This window comes from Rosa chinensis, chromosome 1, assembly GCF_002994745.2.
Source record: "Rosa chinensis cultivar Old Blush chromosome 1, RchiOBHm-V2, whole genome shotgun sequence".
Taxonomy (NCBI): domain Eukaryota; kingdom Viridiplantae; phylum Streptophyta; class Magnoliopsida; order Rosales; family Rosaceae; genus Rosa; species Rosa chinensis.
The window spans coordinates 40730674-40738984 of NC_037088.1; the positions used below are offsets into that span (position 1 = coordinate 40730674).

The following is an 8311-nucleotide window of genomic DNA, read 5'->3' on the forward strand; positions in this document are numbered from 1 at the left end:
CCTTTAGCCCTGTGATTAAACCTGCAACTATTCGTACTGTGATTACACTTGCTGTGTCTCGCGGTTGGTCCCTCCGCCAATTGGATGTGAAGAATGCCTTTCTTCATGGCATTCTCAAGGAAGATGTCTATATGGTTCAGCCACCAGGTTTCATTGATCCGGCACGACCTTCCCATGTCTGCAAGCTCAACAAAGCCCTATACGGCCTGAAGCAGGCTCCCCGTGCCTGGTTTCATCGAATGAGTACTTTTCTATTATCTGTTGGTTTCGTTCAAAGTATTGCTGATTCCTCTCTGTTTATTTATCGTCAAGGGGTTCACACAATTTATTTCTTACTCTATGTTGATGATATTGTGGTGACGGGTAGCAGTAATCAGCTTCTCCAACGTTTTATTGATACTCTTGGGCATGGTTTTGACATCAAGGATTTAGGTCCTCTCCATTATTTCCTTGGTTTACAGGTCACTCCTCATTCTCATGGGATGCATATCAATCAAATTAAGTATGCACATGATCTTCTTTCCAAGCATGATCTCCTATTTCAGTAAGCCTGTGAGTACACCTATGTCCGCTAAGTCTGACCTCCATGCCACTGATGATGTAGTACTTGAGAACCCTACCACATTCCGTGAACTTGTTGGGTCCTTGCAATATCTCACCATCACACGCCCTGACATTGCCTTTGCAGTTAACACGATTTCACAATTTATGAGCCAGCCACGTGTTTCTCATCTTGTCGCTGTCAAGCGCATCCTTCGTTATGTCAAAGGCACTCTTGCTCATGGTTTACTGTTCACACCACAGCGTCAACCGGTTGCTCTATCTGCCTACTCTGATGCTGATTGGGCCGGCTGTCCCATTACTCGCCGCTCAACATCTGGCTATCTTGTGTACCTCGGTTCTAACCTCATATCTTGGTGTTCTAAAAAGCAGCCTACCATTGCTCGCTCTAGTGCCGAGTCCGAGTATCGCTCTCTTGCCCATGCCAGTGCCGAAACTACTTGGTTGGGATATTTACTATATGAGCTTGGTGCCCGGATTCAGTTCCCCATTTTGTTACATTGTGATAATCTAAGTGCAACTTATATGGCTTCCAATCCTGTTTTTCATGCACGCACCAAGCACATTGAGCTTGATTACCACTATGTTCGTGAAAAGGTTGCTCGTGGTAGTCATCGGGTTTGTTTCATTCCATCCAAGGATCAGCCGGCAGATTTGCTCACTAAGCCACTTCACAAGTCTCGTCATCTTCTCTTTTCCGGCAAACTTGTCCGTTCAGGACCGCCAAGTTTGAGGGGGGCTGTTAAAGAGAATCAATCTCCTCCTTCAATCACTCCCAGAATCTCCTCCATTGATTAGTTTGTCTACTGCTGCTTTACTACTTCCTAGGATTATGCATCAGTTTTGATTATGTTGTTAATGTAATACTTGTAACTGTCAAATACTCATAGCTATATAATACATAGAATGTAATAGCTTAAATCAATCAAGGAATATCAAATTCAACACCTCCACTCAATCACACAAACATAAGAGTATATTTAGAGTTACCGAGCAGAATGAAATCACAGAGAGATGAGAGCCAATTTTGAGTCAGGTACAATATTTGCAATCCGCCTCTGTTTCTGATCTGTCTTCAGTTTGTTTTAGTTGAACTGACTTGGTCTTTCATCAAAGACTTTCTAGAAAGCTTTTAAAGTTGCTGTTTCAATTCAGTCCTCACAACTTGATAAAGACCTGCCTCCAAAACATAATAATACGAGGTATATTAGATACCACAAAAACTTTACTCAAGCTAACTAATCTAGCCTAACTTCCACAGCTACTACAAAATTCTATGCATCATAATCTTTTCCAGCGTAACAAAGAATCCCAGCGTGAATTGATTTTCTAAAAAATGTTTGAGCTCAAGTCCACACTAGTGTGTCCTCAATTTTTTCATTGAAAGATTATAAGCTGTAGACAAAATGTGGAACTATATAATAAATTGAGAAATTGAGTATACAGATAAAGTTTAATCAATCATTAATATCTATATTAATCAGTCTACTTCAACTTTTGGATTGTCTTGCTTCAGGGTCAAGCTAGTAGTGATGTGTATGTGTTTATGTTGCCAGTGCGATATCAGCTCTCTAGATGTTACAAGTTTACAACTATGTGAAGAAGGATATCCAAGGACTCACCTCTCTTAGAAATTTTGTCACTTGACTTTGGCACTGATGGTGTGAAGAATTGCTAGATTCATTTCCAGAGAAGGGGAATTTATTCAGTACTCTCACTTATCTCAGACTCTACTTCTTAATCTTAAGAAAATGGACATTGTCAAGTGGTTTTGACATCTCAACTCGCTTGAAACTTTGAAGAGTCTGTATTACTGTGAGCTCGATTTCTTGCCACCTCACCTCTCTTTCTTCTTACACATCATTAGTGCGTGTGCTTTTCTTCTGTACCTCCATAACATACTATGAATGTGAAAAGATATGTTGTAGTCACAATGTCTTGAGTGGTCTCGTTTCCTTTAATCATAATCATCCAATAATGTGTCAGGTATTTCTTCTTCAATATAAATCTACTGCCTTTTCCTTGTAGTCCTTTATAAAACTATATGATGAAAATTGGAACCCTATAAATTGTGTGCTTGGATGCATGATCAGTAGTGATAAACATTCAATAGTGATATTGGAATCCTCATAACCTACCTAAATCTCCTATGCAGTTTAAACTTTCACGTAATGTTAAGATGTAGTAGCTTCCTTGATCCCGTAATACTCTTAAAATTATGAGCAAGTGTTAAAACACAATGAGGCTGCTTTTGACTGACTTTTTCATGTCAGTCAATTGTTGAACAGATTGTCATATAGAGGGAGAATTTATGTTTCGTTTACCACATTGTAATGCAGTTGATCCTTAGGCCCTTAAAAGCTGGCTAATGTAATATGTGTACCCTGTTTTTACATGCAGCATCTCAGTTCGAAAATATTTTGAGGTTAATTTTTGGGCCTCCTGGAACACACCTTCTCAGAGAGCGAACCAGAAAGGTTAGTTAAGCTCACATACCCAAAATATTTATGATGTGCAATGGCCTGATAGTCCTAGTTGTGATCGCAATTATCTAAATCTCTCTCATAAGGCAACTAAATGCGGTTCTGCCTGGAGGTATTTTTAATTGTGGTGCTTTGCTTCCATATTTTTGTATTACTTCTGTATTGAATTGCAAAATGAAGAATTAATTACCTTAAAGGTTGTGGCTCTTCTCTGTTATATCAGGAGCGTTACATTAATCAGCAAAGAAACTTGGTTTCGCGTGGCAAACAATAACACATGATCAAACAATGTTGCGCCTTGAATGATACTTCACTTACTCATGACCTGTAAGATTCTTTCCTTTCCATATCAGTCAATTGATAAGTACTGTTACGGGCATTTTTATTTGGACTGCTGATAAATTCATGTCAAAGAAAATCAGACATGGTCTTAAAATTAAATGAATAACAGTATTCTAGTTCCCATTGGACTTTACAGCTGTGAGAGGTAACTTCCTTGCTGGAATTTCTATGCCTTGAAGGAGGGATGACTGACAAGCTGTGGATCCTCTTCTGATCAAAGCTGCTAGAGTTTTTTTCCTGGGCTCTCCGGAGTTATACAATGCTGCCAGCCTGCAACTAAGGGTGCTTTACTACCTTAAATTTGAAGTCATTTTGCATATCATCTGAAATTGAAGAATGACCTTAAAGGTTGTGGCACTTCAATATTATCTGAAATTGAACAATGCCAATTGTTTTGAGCTTTCTCTGTTCTTTATATGCAGCATGTCACAGCAAGGAAATTCTTTGGCAGACTATCAACTCACTGACCCTTTAGGACATTCTGGAGGCCCACGGGAGGTGTCTACGTTGTTGTTACTTCATTTATTTACTTATAGGCCCTCAGATAGCCGGGCAAACTTTTCAAGGAGCAGACATAGAAATAGTACAAAGAGGCGTTTTGCAGTTTGCAGTATGTATTACCTCTATCTACACCGGAAGATACTAGTATTAAACAGTAGTATGGTACTAGACTACTAGATACATGAATTCAGCAGCAACTAGTTCTGCCTATTCTAGAAAAGTAGTAGATTATCAAACTTTATTGTTTTTGTATAAATGAATTGAGATATTTGATTTTTCTGCCCCTTACGTAGAAACTTTTGTAGTTATACAGATATATAGAACATTCCCATGCTTTCAGGACTTTTGGGGTGTTTCTTTTTCAAAAAGATAAGTAAAATACAATTGGACATAAACTTGTGGGAAAGTTATTTAAGGTGTGTTCCTTTGGGCTATTTAAAGATGATTATGAGGAACATAAAGTGAAGCCTACTTCAAAACCCAGTTTTAACCTTTGGTCTATTTATTTTGATTGCCAGAAGTAAAAACCACTCCGTTTCATCATTCCTTACCTGTCAACGTTGTTTAAAACTGGTTGTTTTAGTTCGGAGTCTGTATGTTTTGGTGAGGTTGTTTAATTCATTGCTAAGCTATTTTAGCTATTGCAAATGAGGCCAAGAATACTCTGTGCTGTTTGGTGAGGTTGCAGAGATGTGCAACTGAGCATGAATTTGTAAAGCAGGAGAGAACCAAATCATCCGTTAGAGATTACAGAGAGCTAAGTGGATATTGAAGAGGAGTGAAAGTTTTGAGGGTAAGCTCCTATTTACAAAATTGGTTTGAAGTTTTCTTATTTCAAAATTCCATGAAATTTCCCAAGTTGCTAAGAGCATCAAGTTTGATTTTTCATTTTTGATTATTGCAAATGCTAATAAGACGACTTGGTGTGGTGTGGTGTGAGATGCATAAACTGAAGGCAGAGAGAAAGAGTTGTTTTGGTCTCAGATAACCTGGTACACAGTGCTTACCTACCATTTATAAAGTTTTCAATAGCTGATTCGATGGATTAGAGTAAGGAGTGGGTTGAGTTTTCTATATTTTCTCGTCTATGATGATTGCAATTAGACTGATGATACCTTTCACATAAGAAATAAATGCACAGGCATGGCGTTTACTTTTCTCTTTTGTCTTTGATAATTGCAAATAGAATTAAATCGAAATTTGGAAAAGCCTGAAGAGAATTGTTGGCGGAAAACAGAGTAAATAACACTCCCAGAAAGAAGTATTTAGGTATTCAGAAACTTATTGATCATCCCTCACAATTGGGTCGTTGATATATCATGCAACAAATTTGAAGGGAAGATTCCTGAATTCATTGGGAACTTCAAAGGACTTTGCTTTCTTAATGTTTCCAACGACATTCTCACTGGTACCACCCCATTATCCTTGTGAAAGTTGACATTAAGCATTACACCTTTCAAATGACAGGCTTTCCGGAGAAATTCCTCAGCAACTAAAGCAGCTTACATCCCTCGCATATGTCAACGTCTCTGACAACAATCTCACAGGTTCCATACCGCAAGGGCGCCAATTTAATACGTTCGAGAGGACTTCATTTGAGGGAACCTGGGATTGTGTGGAGAACCATTGCCAAATAAATGTGAAAATGCCACTGCCACCCTTAAGCATAGATGGAGTTGAATTTGAATGGAAATTTGCATTAGTGGGATTTAGAAGTGGGTTAATGCTGGGAGTGGTACTTGCGAACATCACCATCACTCAAAAGCGTGAGCTGTTTCTTGAGATGGTTGGAATTTTGATCAGGCTAATCAAAAGGGAGAGGTCGGGAACTCGGGATGCAGAAATTGATAAGGCTGCTATGAGGTTATGGATTTGAGGTTCTTTCATTTTTTTCTTTTCTTTTTGTGTTTGTTTTGTTTCGTTGTTGCTTTCTTTCTCCTTCAGCCTTTCTATCTATATGGTTTGTTGATCGTGTATGAGCAACAACCAGAGTGATTACAAATAAAAGTTTCAGAATGTCATGTATACGTATGGTTTTGTTAATGCAAATGAGAGTCTGAATGTTTCATGAATTCTATAGCATGTACTTATAGAGTAAGTTGTACGTGCACTGATTCAAAGCATAAGATAAATACCAATTTGTTAAGGTTTTGGATGATCTATATTTATCTATGATAACGATGATTATGATAAGCTGATGCATATAACAGTTATAGCATATGTAATTGAACTGTGGAAGAAAAGTCTGCAAGTTGGTATATATGAATAATTTAATTACAGAGCAGAGTTTTAGTGAAAGGAAAATGGAAGTGAAATTTTCTAATACCTCTAACTAAATCTACGAAAATTTTCAGTATATAATGCATCGTTTTGTCAATGGCAACTAGATTGTTATAGTGATAGACCAACCCTCTCCGCTATATCTCTACAACGATTAGAATAACTTATTCTTAGTGCTTCACTGTCATAGTTATCCGAATATTGATTATGTATATGCTTGTAAACTCACATACTCTGGGAATATTAGACATGCTCTGTGGATAAGATAGAGTAAATAAAAGCAGGCCCCGAGCTTTTGTTCTCTGTTATTTATATGCAGCATCCCAGCAACGGAAATTTCTATTCTAGGAAAACTTTAGGATGCCGGAGAGGAATTATTATCTCATTTCCTCTTACCTAACTCAGCAAACAAGAGTCTAGTATAGTCTGTGAGGGAGGGATTACTGTCGAGTCTTCAACTTGCAAGAAGCTTACTTATAGCCCAAACCGGCAGTTCTATTGATATGTTTCCTCCTCCTTCTAACTTGCTATTTGTCTTCTAGTTGTAGTTTATATGGTTTTGTTAATAGATGTATCAGCAACATTCACTTAAGTCCTAGTAATATCAAAGTTATTTGGTTAATCTAGGGTAATGTTGTAGTTTGTTAGGCTCCTTGTTTAAGCGAGTTTCGATGTCTTAAGTGAATGGTGCATGATTCCTATTTCTGGGAAATTTGTAAGTGTCGTTCTGGCCTGTAATTATCAATGAAATCTTCATTTACTCAAAAAAAAAAAAATTTGGTTATTTAAACCTTAGTGCAAGACATATTTTTTTAGGGACCGTGACCACTTACCCAATTTTAGTCTAAAAATTGTCCACTTGCTCCGCTAAGAGTTTTTTAACCCCATTTATCCAATCTAATATTTGATGACAGTTTTGCCCTTAACTCAATTAATTAATTACATGTACATCTCCCTGTCTCTCTCCACTCTCCCTGATATGCTATTTCTCTCTCATCCCACATTCTCCGACCTCTCTCTCTCTCTCCCCGATCTGCTCTTTCTCTCTCATCCCCCATTCTCTGACCTCTCTCTCCCCGATCTGCTCTCTCTCTCTCTCTCTCTCTCTCTCTCTCTCTCTCTCTCTCTCTCTCTCTCTCTCTCTCTCTCTCTCTCTCTCTCTCTCTCTCTCTCACAAACCCATGGCTCCTCCTCCCTCGCTTCTCTCCCAGCGGCACCCCCACCTCGGGTGCCCAGCGCTGCATCAGGATCTTGGCAGATCTGAGCAGCTGGTGTCGCGGAGCTGGTTGCTGAGCCTGCCTCACACTCCGATGGGTGCCCAGAGCACTTTTTTTTTTTTGGTATACTGTGACCTTCCGGAATGGGGAATGGAAAAAAGAAAAAAAAAAGTGAACGTGTACAATTAAACATAATTGTAGTATATTTATTTTGGTTTTGAGAGTTTATGCAATTCACTTGAGGTCAATAATAAGATTATTGGAAGGTAATAATAAGATTATTGGAAGGTAATAATAAGATTATTGAGGGGCAATAAAATCTTTATTGGGGCAATAATAAAATTATTTATTTGGATAAACCTCCGAAAGCTTTCAAAATTCAAAACATCTTCATTTTTCACTAATTATTGATCCCCAATAAACTTGTTATTGGAGGGCAATAATATGATTACTGGGTATTATTGGGGGTAATAAAATCAGACGCTGGAATCCGGTTATCGGTCCGGTAGCCCGATTCGGGATTCTGGTCACCGATCGCCGGAGTCCCCGGCCTGCCACTGGTCACCAGAGTCCTGCAATGTGTCCAATGACTTCTCTCACTAAGTGACAAAGAAGGAGAGGGCAAAATTGTCCCAAAAATAAATAAAAAAGAATTAAAAAAAACTTAATTGGATATTAGGGAAATAATCTCGTAGAGTGTTTGGGTAAGTGGGCAATCTCTTAGAGTATTTGGGTAAGTGGGCAATTTTTAAGCTAAAATTGGGTAAATGATCATTTCATTTTTTTTTTACGCTTCTCAAATTGCTTAAACACGGACTCAATTTTAACGTAATCTAACACATGGTGAGTCATTGCGTAATATTTATCTCTCACGTATTACTGTTTTATCGATACCACATAAAAAAAAAAAAAAGGGAAAAGAATTGA

At 38.2% G+C, this 8311-nt stretch overlaps 2 long non-coding RNA genes across 6 annotated transcripts; both read left to right on the top strand.

The window, feature by feature from the left end:
• The first annotated feature begins 1506 nt into the window (after positions 1-1506).
• Positions 1507-4164, top strand: LOC121048879. Of its 3 annotated transcripts, none has more exons than XR_005809831.1 (5): positions 1507-1597; positions 2078-2376; positions 2962-3038; positions 3268-3668; positions 3809-4164. It is a non-coding gene; the product is annotated as an uncharacterized LOC121048879 (long non-coding RNA). The 3 variants fall into 3 exon arrangements; XR_005809830.1 differs by having other exon boundaries at positions 2078-2364; XR_005809832.1 differs by having other exon boundaries at positions 1509-1597; positions 2118-2364.
• A 149-nt stretch (positions 4165-4313) lies between these two features.
• LOC121052706 lies at positions 4314-5959 on the top strand. Of its 3 annotated transcripts, XR_005809834.1 has the most exons (3): positions 4314-4680; positions 4803-4879; positions 5355-5959. It is a non-coding gene; the product is annotated as an uncharacterized LOC121052706 (long non-coding RNA). The 3 variants fall into 3 exon arrangements; XR_005809833.1 differs by having other exon boundaries at positions 4803-5959; XR_005809837.1 differs by lacking the exon at positions 4803-4879.
• Positions 5960-8311: the final 2352 nt, after the last annotated feature.